Below are 13,214 nucleotides of genomic sequence, written 5' to 3'. Positions count from 1 at the left end.
TGGACTCAGATGCTTCACTGGCCATTTTAATTCACACACACACATTTTTTTTTAATGTTCTGCACAATTGTAAGCTATGTACAAAAGTGAAAGATTCTGATAATAAACTGATTAACATCATTGGGCAGGTAGAAGCAATAGCAATTTATCTATAGACAGATTACAGGATTAATCCTTCATTGAGATGTCACATGGCTAATCTTTTGAATTGTCTAATGACTGCCAACTCCTCTTTTCTCCAAGTGGTTTTCAGCCAGCTATTTCCATTTTGACTACTTCTCAGATCTTCCTTATGTATGTATTAGCTTCAAAGGCTGTGATATTCATATTTTCCCCATGTGGTCTGCAGTAACACTTTATGCAATGTGCAGTAACTCCCACTGTTTGCAATACTCTGAACTCGGAAGAATCTGGAATGCAAAATTCTTTCAAGAAGTTAAAAACAAAAGCACGCATAGAACTCAACAAAAGACCGATTACACAAGCCATGTACAGTTAATTGACCATTGTTATCTGTTGTTGACAATCATTTATCATCAAAATACTGCATTAAAAAAATAGCAATTACAATTGTAAATTAAAAATTAGATTTTTATATGTCCAACAAAGCAGTTTCAAATTTTGAATGGTTGCAGGAACTGGGCAAGTGTAGTCTAAGGAAGAGAAGGACTGGAGGATGGCATGATACCAGTCTTCCAATATTTGAGGGGCTATCACAAAGAAAAGGGGGACAATCTATTCTCCAAAGTACTTGAGGGCAGGACAAGAATTAATGGATGGAAGCTTATTAAGAGAGATCCAACCTAGAAATAAAGAGAAATTTTCTGACTATGAGAACAATTAAACAGTCTGCCTCCAGAAGTTATGGGTGCTGCATCACCAGAAGTTTGCAAGAAGATCCTTCCTTCCTTCCTTCCTTCCTTCCTTCCTTCCTTCCTTCCTTCGTTCCTTCCTTCCTTCCTTCGTTCCTTCCTTCCTTCCTTCCTTCCTTCCTTCCTTCCTTCCTTCCTTCTTCCCTCCCTCCCTCCCTCACTCTCTCCCCTCCCCTCCCCTCCCCTCCCCTCCACATTTTAAGTTTTCTTTAGTAATCAAGATTGATAGGGCCAGCGTCCTAATCAGCACAATAACTTTTACAAAATCTTTTTCTTGACTTCCAGGATATTTATCTCTTTTCCAGAGTTGGCAGTGGATTTTTCATTTTCAAATCTAAACATCATAGTTAGCCCCAAATATGTACATATTTTATACATTTGCACAAGCAATACAGTATTCTTAAAAAGATCTAGCATTTTAAATTAGATATCAAGTTGATATAAACAATAGATTACAAGTCAAAGTTACAGAGGGCTGGAGTACTCTAGACTGTAAAGATAAATGGAAAGCACGTCCATTTGAATCCTTTGTACCAGTCCAATCTCAGCTCCAGCTGATTTCTTGCTTAGTTGCAGTGTTACTCATGTTGTATCTCCAAAGCCATCATTCTTTTTGAAGCATTGCAGCTCCCACTGGAGGGACATTTCGTCTCCCTTTTGCTTCATGAGGTTTAGCAGCCCAAACTGGTGCTTTAAGTAGAATGCTGGTTTGATTTAGAAGGCCTCTATTGACAAGAATTCTGTGATTCCTCTTTCTATTTTTGCAATGGAGAAGCCAACCTGAAAAAAACAAAGCTGCTATTTTTATTTTTCAATTTCCTCTCTTCCCCATTTCATCACCTGTGCAAGGAATTGCAATTTCTGCTTCCTATAAGGTCCTTATAGTTCCCGTCTCCCCACTTCATCTGTTGTGTAGTCTACTGCCTTTTGGGGGAGTGGGAAACGGTTGCAAAATGGATGGCATGATGCCATTCCATTTTTGCAATGCTCAAGTGGATTTTTAATAGAAAGGAATGAAAGCTTGGTAGCCAGGCAACTTCCTACTGTTAAAATCACTCAAATTTAGGGGGGGGGGTGTTGTTTTTTTTTTTTTTTTGCAGATGACTAGATACATGCAAAAAAAATAAATACTGAAAACACAGAGGGAGGGATAACACTTTATGAAGCAAGGGGACTTTTACAATTACTTTATAAATTGCTCTTGCACTAGCAACAGTTTAGAAGATGATGTTTGTTTGTTTTTTGCAGGCTTCTATTGGTCAACAGCTAGCGATCGTGAAGGAGGATCTGTTTCAAACTATATTGGACTGACTGAGGTATAGAAACATTTTCAGGTTGAAGTATTAGCTATGTCAGATAGATCGATGTTTCTCAACCTTAGCAACTTTAAGGTATGTGGATTTCAACTCCCAGAATTCCCCAGCCATCATGGAAGGTTGAGAAAGATAGATGAATATCCTTCCACAGCGAACTGTGGAAAACCCCACACAATATTTCATTTTTATGGCTGTAATACAATAAATCCCTCTTAAGTAATCAGCATAGTTGATCTATAGCAGAGAAAAAGCTGAAAGAATTTGACTAGAATATCTGAGATTATTCTTACAGAGAGACAGCTCATGGACTCTTAATTTGGTGGTTGAAGTCTGGTCCAAAAAATCAGGCAAGAAAAGAAGACCACAAGTTTATACCAATTCGTGTTCGTATATTGGTTTGAAGTCACAAGCCACTCAAAAAAAGAATCTCACTTACAAGCAATGCTGAGTGAAGTTAGACATGAATTTTCAGACCAGTATGTCAACCCCAGATGTTGCCTTTAACTTTGCTAGCAATCTTCTGATCCTGTCAGCTTTTAACTTAAGCATTCATTGCATCTTTGCAATGCTTTTTTGCTTTTGCGCTTTCGGGCTGGGAAGAAGAATGGATCTCAGACAGTCATCATCTACTGTTTTTTCTTCAGAAACCTCCTCTAAAGCTTTTCCCGCTACTAGCTGGAACATTGCTATCTTCTGCAAGTCCAGATCCTGGAGATGTGGTTAATCATTTCATCAAAGGACTCATCAAACACAGACCTGACACAGATAGAAAACTGACATATCAGAAAATTGTTGGAAGAAATATCCATCTGGTTCAGTTCCAAGCTGGGAGAAAGGTACTGGAGACAAAATGGAGACTGGAGGCTGATTGGAAAGAGGGTCAATTTATTGATGAAGTAGAACCACCCAGCATGTGTGATTCTGGTTAGCTGAACATATTGAGTTGAGAGTGAGGCGTTTTTATATCTTCTCTTGGGCTTTGCACTTGAGTTTCCTGTTCCTGTGCAAAAACATGTTATTCTATTGACTGTTGTTGGACTCCCATGTGGCCATGTAGGGGTTATGTAGGGGTCATAGCCGGCTCTATAGGTTGTCTGAGCTTGAAGTTTCTGAGGGTGATGCAATGTCCTTAGGAAATTGTGCAATGTAGTAAATTCTGTGTCTTAATGGGTTAATCCTATTACGTCCTGAAGGGTCATGTCTTAATCCCTTCACCATGGAGCTGAAGGTCTTTTGTTTTGTAGATAGTCTGGTCCAGTCTTAATGGGCACAAAATATCTGCTGGGGGCAGGGAGCAGGGGCTCTGAGTTTCTGTCTCCCTTAAGATTTTTTTATTTCTCTTTTAGGGGAAATATTTTATGCTGCCTTTTAAAAATATTCCTCAAAATATTTCATTCTTCTAGGAAGAGGGGAGTGGCTTCCCACAATATGCTGGGATTCCTCTGAGTGAAATAATAAAAACCTTCTTCACCAAGTATCATACTTTTCACAGAGTTTTGACTTAGCATCTCATGTGACAATGTACTTTTTCCTTACTGAGTATGAGCTAAAAATGGGGGAGAGGGGGAGCAGAGAAAGCTGGTGCTTGAAGAATATTGCTCTGCTCTGAGATCCATGCTAAACTGATTTGGGATAATGAACAGCTTTACGCAGTGAAAAGAATGCACGAAGAGATGAAAAGTAAAGCTAAGAGTAGATCTTTTGATAAGAATGATTTCTTCAGGCTGTGCCTGAATGGAAAAAAATAAAAAAAAATAAGCTTTCTTTAGGAAATAATATGGCGATAGGAACACCTGAGTTAACTTAAGTTGATTATAGCTAAAAGCCTGCATTTAGTATGCTGTCTTCTACCCTGGAGAAGGCATAAGTCAGATGGGAGTCTAAACTTCACTGGTCAGGATCAGAACAGAGAAACGCTGAAATAAGAGAGCAAGAAAGTGATGAAAATCCCAAGATCAATCCAGCCAATAGAACAGTGGTTCTCAACCTGTGGGTCGTGACCCCTTTGGGAGTCGAACGACCCTTTCACAGAGGTCACCTAAGTCCATCAGAAAATACATATTTTCAATGGTTTTAGGAATAATTTTATGGTTGGGGTCACTACAACACGAGGAACTGTATTAAAGGGTCGCGGCATTAGGAAGGTTGAGAACCACTGCAATAGAAGTCATGTTACAAAGAGACACATGGAAAAAGGATGTAATGTACCGAATCCCATGTCTGTCTCTGCATTTGATTTCCCCTAGTGGTTAGAAGTTGACTACTGGTAGTCCTCAACTTACAACCACAATTGAGCCCCAAAATGTACTTGCTAAGTGAGGAATGTGTTAAGTGAGTTTTGCCCCATTTTACGACTTTTCTTGCCACATCTGCTAAGTGAATCATTGCAGTTGTTGAGTTAGTAACACGGTTGTTAAGTGAATCTGATTTCCCATTGATTTCGTTTGTCAGAAGGTTGCAAAAGGTGTTCATGTGACCCCTAGGACACTGCAACCATCATAAATATAAGTCAATTGTCAAGCATCCGAATGTAAATCATATGACCGTGGGGTTGCTGCAATGGTCATAAGTGAAACGGTCGTAAGTGGAACACTACCTGTAGTAGACGGAGGCAGAAAGGTAGTCCATACCACGTTGAATTTAAATAACCTATATAACAATTTCGTCTAGAAAAAAATCCTCTAAATTAGAGAAAATTAGAAGTGGATTCCCCATTCATAATTCACTGACTTGAAATGAAAGGCTCCACAGTTCTGCCATGAGAAGTAGATCCATAACTTCTTCACACTTAGAATAACCAAGGGAGACTGGCACTCTCTAACACTAATCCTAGACTTACAGTCACAATTGGAACCAGAATTTCCATCACTTAGGAAGGTGTTTTTTTTAAATAAGTCACACTTATTTTACCACTTTTTTCCCCATGGTTGTTAAGTGAATCTGACTTTACTATTTCCTTTCCTTGTCAGAAGCTGGGAAAGCCACCAATGGAGATCACATGACCCCAGGATACCGAGGCCATTGCCAAAATTTTGAAAAGGAACCATGGGGAACCATGGGGAAACTGCGTTGGTCATAAATGTGAGGACCAATTGCAAATCACTTTTGGTCACTGGTGAATAGTTGTAAGTTGAGAACTATTTATGCAATATTGATCAGAGTATGGGAGATGGGAGGAAAAACTTATATGTGGTGCTAGAAATCAGTTTTATCTCTACTAAAGGCAGTGGTCTAGTAGGGTTCCCTGCAGTCTCCTGGGAGCAAAAACGGATCACGGGGTGGCACACTGCACCCCCTCCCCACACCCCATGTTGGGCCTAGTAGGCCTCCCTGCACTTATCTGGGAGCCAAAATGGGTCACCGGGGGAGGGGGGGCGCACCGCACCCCCTCCTCACACCCCATTTTGGGTCTAGTAGGCCTCCCTGCACTTATCTGGGAGCCAAAACGGAGGGCGTGGGGATTCCTGGAAGGGGCGGGGCAGGGAGGGGTGTGGCCAACCAGCAATTTAACAACCAGTTTTCCTGAACCAGCCCGAACTGACTGAATCCCACCACTGACTGAAGGTAAACGTGCCCATGTAGCTGTGTGAGGATTATTTGTTTGTTTGTTTGTTTGTTTGTCTATTTATTCATTAAATTTATTATTTTTAATTTTGTGTTAACTTAATTTTGTATATGCCTAAATTTTTACCATTCATGTGGATTTGATAGGTAGCGTACAACTGCAAATTACACACACACACACACACACACACACACACACACACACACACACAAAATTTAGAGGAACATATGCCACCTTGACAGGTTCTGTTAAATTAAAGAGTCAAATGAAAAACAAAAGGGTTTAACCCAAAGTCTGATTTCTGTAGACAGATCACTCTACAGGTCTCCTGATTATCAGAAAGTATTGTGTTTTTTTTTAAACAGACTTATAAAAGGCATCGCAGACTGCAAAGTCTGGCTAAATCCACGGCTTTAGTGCTGGAATCCATTCCGGTTTTATTCTGTGAACAGCTCTTTCCGCCTAATTAGATTTATTCCATTTAGTGCAGGGCTTAGGTGGTTCAGGTAACTCAGTAAAAGAAAAAAAAATCCCATTGACTCAATGATATGAGATTTCCTGGAAGACCTCTGGATATAAATTAACCATTTGTCTTGCACAGTAACTGAAGAATTAAAAGCAGGTTTAGACGCAGAATAGAGAGGATCGGTTGGGGTGGTGGTGGTGGAATCCAAGCAATCACTAAATGGCTTCAGAGAATAAGCTCTTTTAATCCAACGGTCCTCTGGATTATTGCAGTGCGGATATTATAGTCCTACAGGATCCCTCTTTGATTTTTGCTCCCTTTCTTCTTATTTGGGTATAACAAGACTAGGCACACAGTGTTCTGATAACTCAGATTTATTCTGAGTAATTCACAAAAGGCTGCCCTGCTCCTGATGCAAAGCATATGGAGAAGCTGAGCGCTGTATTAATCTTCCACCGGGAAGTGGCAGAAGAAGTGCCTACTTGCTATCTTGCGTCAAGGAAGAGGCGACCAGAGAGAGAAAGAAAAGAGGAGGGGAAATGCCCCTGCTGTTCATCTGGCATTCAGGTTATTGTATTCTGTGAAGAGGAACAAGAAAAGGAATCATGTCTGCTCTGTCCCTTCGGGCAGATGTGTCTAGAGGGCACAGCACCACAAATGCCATCTCTGTCGGAAACAGGAAAAGGGGCTCCTCGTTCTGACATGGCAAAGTCTCCCAGGGTTTGGAGAATGACAAGGTTGTGGTTAAAGCAGATGCCATATGCACGCAGGCATGCATACAAATACACGACATCTGAGCAGGAAAGGACACCTGAGGCCTGACACCCTGCAGGGCTTTAAAAACAAAAGCCAGCTTCCCGAAACTGGGTATCAAATCTTCTTCCACTCCCTCCTGTTCTCCAGTGGAAAGGCTCAGCAACAGAAGACGCTCTGGCAACGTTTTGCCTTTGCAGCCCTACCGAAAGTGACTGCTCTTCAGCGAGCTTGCTTTATGAAAGCAAGCAGGTGGAAGAATTGGAAATCTAAAGGGAGAGGGGAGGAAGATGGTGTGGCGGAGAGATGACGTCAGCCAGGATGCAATTAAGGGTGACCTTGCAATACAAAACTGGCACAATCTGCAGAATCAATAGTCCGGCTGGGTCCTGTGGCAGATCCAATAAAAAGAGAGTGATGGTGCCGGCCAGGGATGGAGGGGAAGCCATATATATTTTAAAGTGATGTGTAGACAATATTGCACTTCCCAATCCTTTACCTATGATTTTGGTGCCCGTATTTGGGAAACATCTATGTTGATTATCACCATTCTAGTGCATTTAAGGAGACTAAAGATGATTTAATTATCTGTCTTGTTTGGGACAAAATAGACACCTGCCCAATTAGGTTGCAAAATCACAAAGATCCATCAGTATGCATATTACGATTAAGAAAAGGGATGCTTTCCAATAAATATATAATTAACATACCAGCAAAACTGAATGGTGTAGGGACGGAGAGTGACCCTATTAAAAATGTCAGCACGTCAATGGAGGATTGTATTAAACTGCATAGCAAGTTGGCAAAATGTCTTTGCAGACGGTTAGCAAAATTATTAGTGAGGTCTGGTAAGATTTTATGTTGGAAGACATTCTGGCCAGGCTCTGTGCATTCTGTCTGACATATGCTTACAGTTTCAAAAACTATTTAAACAATCTCTATCTTAAATATTGTGTGTGTGTGTGTGTGTGTGTCTGTGTATCTGTGTGTTTCTGTGTGTAAAATCATGGTATATCAAATTTATTGTCTGTTTTATTCCCTGTGATAGTGTAGCAGCAAAAATCGGTTTTGTTTGATTGGGAATCCAGGGCAAAATCTGCCTTTTTCAATATTCAGCTTGTATTAAATGGTGAGTGAAGGAGAACAAAATCTATTTTGTTAATTGCGGCAGAGAGATCAGAGCCCCCAGAATGAGTTATTTGTCCTCCTGACATCCTTGGATAAAGCCCAAAGAGATTTCCAGGTGTTATTACTAAACTGTAATTTGTAATATAAAAGAAGGCAGAATTAATAAATGCACGATAGACAGAAGTCACCCTAATTATCCTTCAATAGAAATGGAATGAACTTAAATTCCATTTCTGTCCTGGACCCACCCATTATTTTTCTAAGTGTCTTTTCAGTTCCAAATTAAATCAAATAAGATGTTCTGCCCTAGAAAAATGGTCCACTCCATTTTGAAGGAAAGTTGTCCCCTGCCATCCATTACTTGTTTGAAGTAGGATATCTGCCATTGAATAGTTACTGTTGATCTCAGCATCTGCCCTCCTATTGCTGGAAAGATTAAGACTGTGGCACTTTGAAACAGGACACTGGATCTGTGGTAGATACAGTGGATTCCCAAATCCCACAGCTTTGTACTATGATATCTTTAGGGTTGCCAGGTCTGCTTCCAAAAAATAGCGGACAAGCAGGGGCGGGGGGTGTTAAGTAGTAAAAAAAAAAAATTACAATTAAATTATATATTTTCTTACAAACATTTTAACACATATTAAAATAATCACTTCAAAACTTTACTTAAAATTCAAAACATCAAATATATTATAATAATATGTAAAATATTAAATTACATTTTACTTTGCTGTCGTGTGTATTTTTTATTTGACTGCGCAGCTTTGATCAATTCTTTGTGTTTAAGGAATAATTCTTTAATTTCAGTACAATGTTGAGAAATATTAAAAAATATACAAAGTTCACTTCGAACTGATAGTACAAGCAGTCGGTTACGTTCATCAGTCCACAAATTTCCCATGACGCTGAAAATTCGTTCAACGTTTGCATTTGATACCGGAATTGATGCACAATACTGGAACAGTTTCAGTAAACTCGGAGCTGGCTCTTTCTTGAAAAAGTATGTCCACTTATCAAGGGATGAATCGCCCTGCAGATGAACATAAACTTCTTCTAAGGCAGAAATTTCATCGAGAGTGTTGGGTGGAAGTTCTTCTCGCCATGGTGATAATAACCAGATGTTCGTCATTTCTTCTAAAGTTGGAGGATTATTGCGATCAATTAGATTGAAACAACTTAGTGTCTCATATACTGAATCGGTGAAATTATACCACTTTTCTAGGTACGCAATGGCTCTTTGATACACGTTGATGGCTTCTTTCTTGAACTTTTGCACGGCATTCTCAGGCAAATGTTTTTTTACGTAAGGCAAATAAAACTTTCATTCCAAAAAACTGCTCATCGTATTTTTTGTCTCATTTTGTCTCATTTATGAAAAAAAAGACAAAACGCGATTCTCCTATCCTTATTCTCTTAGACTGTACAGCTTTAGATTATGTACCGTTTCATCATAAAGCTTTTGAATAAAAAAAATGTCCACTATTTTGTGAAAAAAAATAGTGAACATAATGTGAAAAAAGCGGACTGTCCGCTCAAATAGTGGACACCTGGCAAGCCTAGATATCTTCTTCAAACTGCAGTGAAATATGCATAATGACAATGCTGTGATTTTGTACTTCCATCCCAATGTCTGGTAGAAGAGCACAAGTCAATGCCTTTGTGTGGTGCTACCCACCCAGGGGTGCTGTTCAACAGGTTCTGGAGAACTGGTAGCGGAAATTTTGAGTAGTTCGGAGAACTGGCAAATACCACCTCTGGCTGGCCCCAGAGTGGGATGGGAATGGAGATTTTGCAATATCCTTCCCCCAGGAGTGGGGAGGGAATGGGGATTTTGAAGTATCCTTCCCCTGCCACGCCCACAAGCCACGCCCACCAAGCCACACCACACCCACCAAGCCACACCCATAGAACCGGTAGTATAAAACAAATTGAATTTCACCACTGTACCCACCATCATGTTTCATCATTCCACCCCTTCCATCTTCCATATTTTCCTCAGACCCCTATGGGATCAGCAAGGCAGGACTTTTTGAAGATGCTGCTACTAACTGCAATTGGTTAATTGGATATGGAGGAGAGGGTCTTTTATGGAATCATCTCCTCTAGAGTTCATTTGATTTCTACCCTCTCTAAAAGAATCTCCAAAGCTTTCACAAGGCTTTCACCTTTTAATTGTACAATTACTTTTACACATTGGGTTTTAATGGTTAGGCACCTTCATAACTTGCCTGAGGAGAACAGAAAGAACAGAAAGACATAAACCAAATAGATAAATAAATCTCATTTAACTAAGAACATGTCCGCATAACCCTCAGAAACATTTCGTCACTATATCTCCACAGAGATATTCTTACAAATTTCACCACTCTCCATAGTATCATGCAGTTAGAAAGGACCATGAGTATTTATGGCTAATGTCCATCCAGCTTCTCATCCACTAAATGACCGATGAATGAGAATTCACTGCTAGTTGCTTGTACAATCAGATGTCTAGCATGAACTTGCTTCCTTGTATCCTTAATTCTTGTCTTCTGGGGCAATAGAGAATAAGTTAATTCTTTTCCTCTAAGTGACAATTCTTTAGTTATCTGAAGACTGCTAGCATAACATTCCTCATTTTTCTTTTCTGCAAGTAAACATTCCTAGGTCCCGATAAAAGAGAAGATGTGTAGCTCAGGATTGAACATGGATTGAATGAGGATCTAGAAAGCAAGACCTGTAGAAATATTTAAGTATGTAGTGTCCTTAGCGGTCTCTGAATTTGGTTGTTTGCTCACAGGCATTTTATTATCTACAAGATAACATCATCAGTGCTCTATGATGTTAGTAATCATATAATCAAACATCTGCAAGCAAACAAGATGAAACAAAACTCAGAGAGCATCCACATATCTAGGTCCTTCTTACGGGTCTCCCTTTCCAGATCCTATCCCATCTTTGTAGACAACCTCTGAATTGGCTCCATTTGTCACTAACTTTTTCGAACGATGATGCCCAGAACTTAGCACAGTATTTCAAATTGTTGTGACCCAAATATCTCCCTTTCATCTGTACTATGTGTTCCAGTTAATAGTATTTGCCTTTGAGCAGCTGTGTCATAATACTTGTTGATGTTTAGTTTGTAGTTAACCAAGACCTCAAACTCAAGCAGATTTGTCCCTTACAGGTTTTCTCCCCAGGTGCAGAATTAGTTAAATTTCATCCTGCTCATTTTAGCCCACTACTCAATCCTATCTAGATTTTTCTAATCTTTTATCTAAAATAGTAGCCACCCTTCCTGTTTTGTTTCAACTACTAAGATTACAACTAAGTGTTTCAACTACCTTTTCGAAATCATTGATAAAAACATTGAATGGCATAGAAGTGGACCTATTAATGAGAACTCTGCATGCAAACATTCAGCCACAGATGACACTATTTAATGTTGATATAATCTAGCTCAGTGGTTCTTATATGATTGGACTGAATTACTCCTTTTCTCAGTCTCAAACAATTTAAGTACCCCTACAAAAAACCAGAAAAAATAAAAAACCCAGTCAGACTCTGTATTTTTAAAAAATATATCAGTGATAATAGTCCCAAACTGGATCTTCAACTTTCACATACAAAATCACAATGGAATTTTCATCATATTCATTGAAAATTCCATTACCCCAGGATACACTTGAATTATTCACTTGGATAATTACCCCCATCTTAAAAACTACTGACCTAGCTCGTATTTTACCATTTTAGGAAGGAAATTAGCACGGGAGACTCTGCTTAAGACTTTCCTGATATTCAGTTACATTATTCTGCAGCATTCCAGTATTCTAATAATAGCAAGACTTATATATCACTTTACAGTGCTTTCCAGCCCTCTCTAAGCAGTTTTACAGAGTCAGCCTATTGCCCTCAACAATCTGGGTCCTCATTTTACCCACCTCGGAAGGATGGAAGGCTGAATCGACCTTGAGCCTGGTGGGATTTGAACTGCCAAATTGCAGTCAGCTGGCAGTCAGCAGAAGTATCCTGCAGTACTGCGTTCTAACTGCTGCACCACGATGCTCTTTCATCATAATAATTCCATCAAATTACTGTGACCATGTGCACATGCTCACAACATTCCACGTATGCGCATTGCGCATTGAGCAATGCCCTTCCAGACATGCCTGGAACTGGCTCATCTTCCTCTGAGCTGACATCTGGAGAGGTATCTGGAGAAGCGTCTGGGGGAGTTATCAAAAGTGATACGCTTATCTAAGCACTCACAAACATATTATTTGAATCTGTTTGCCTGGTACAGATGACAAACCTTGCCCATAAGCTGGCAAATATTCCATCTCACTTACTCATGAGAGAACACAAAAATTTGGCATCCTAACCAGCATTCTGCCCCTATGTTATTACTTCATTGCATTTGCTTTACAATTAAAAAATCTCAATTCGTTCAGTTTAAAAGAGTTAGTGAAATAATGCCTTGACCAACAGAGAGTAAGAGCCATTCAGTTTTTTGTTTTTTTTTTTAAAAAAGCATTGTGTTATAAGGGCAAGGCACCTTGAAGGCGAAGCCAAGGAATCAGAAAACAAGTTTATTCATCAAATATCTTCCCTACCTTTTTGTCCATGCAATACTCAAAACATTTTACATCTATTAAACAGGCAGATTGTAAAAGATAAACATGAAAAACAAGGCAAAATTAAATTCAGTATAATTACCATCAATATTGATTTAACTAACAATAGTTTCCCCTGTGTGGAGGAGAAAAAAAGTTTTCTCCAACTACTAGAGATGGTGAGAGTGAGAGCTACACAGAAGAAGTGCCTCTATTGAATACTAGGCAAGTAACCTCTCCTGTTAATGTCAAGCACTGGAGCCAGGATGACAGCATGAGATCATCAGAGCTACTTCTTCTAAGCTGCTATCTTATTTACAAGAATCTTGCCAGACTGACTGCATTGTCTTGGGAAAAGCCAAATAAGGACTTTAGGGATGAGGGGGTATGATGGGGTTGTCAGGTCTGCATCGCTTCCTGCCCTGCAAAACAGTAGAGGGTTTCAATTTTGGTCACTACCGGTTCACTCGCAGGCGGGCGCAACACTTCTCTGCATGCGCAGAAACATCTAGGTGG

General features: G+C 39.7%; 1 long non-coding RNA gene across 1 annotated transcript; it reads left to right on the top strand.

The window, feature by feature from the left end:
- The first annotated feature begins 2,129 nt into the window (after positions 1-2,129).
- Positions 2,130-3,662, top strand: LOC132711395 (uncharacterized). Its single transcript, XR_009622235.2, has 2 exons — positions 2,130-2,188; positions 2,833-3,662. It is a non-coding gene; the product is annotated as an uncharacterized LOC132711395 (long non-coding RNA).
- Positions 3,663-13,214: the final 9,552 nt, after the last annotated feature.

The sequence above is a fragment of the Pantherophis guttatus genome, chromosome 2, assembly GCF_059756535.1.
Source record: "Pantherophis guttatus breed Tessera chromosome 2, ASM5975653v1, whole genome shotgun sequence".
NCBI lineage: Eukaryota > Metazoa > Chordata > Lepidosauria > Squamata > Colubridae > Pantherophis > Pantherophis guttatus.
The sequence above is the reverse complement of the archived record's forward strand: the minus strand, read 5'-3'. Positions and strand labels throughout refer to the sequence as shown.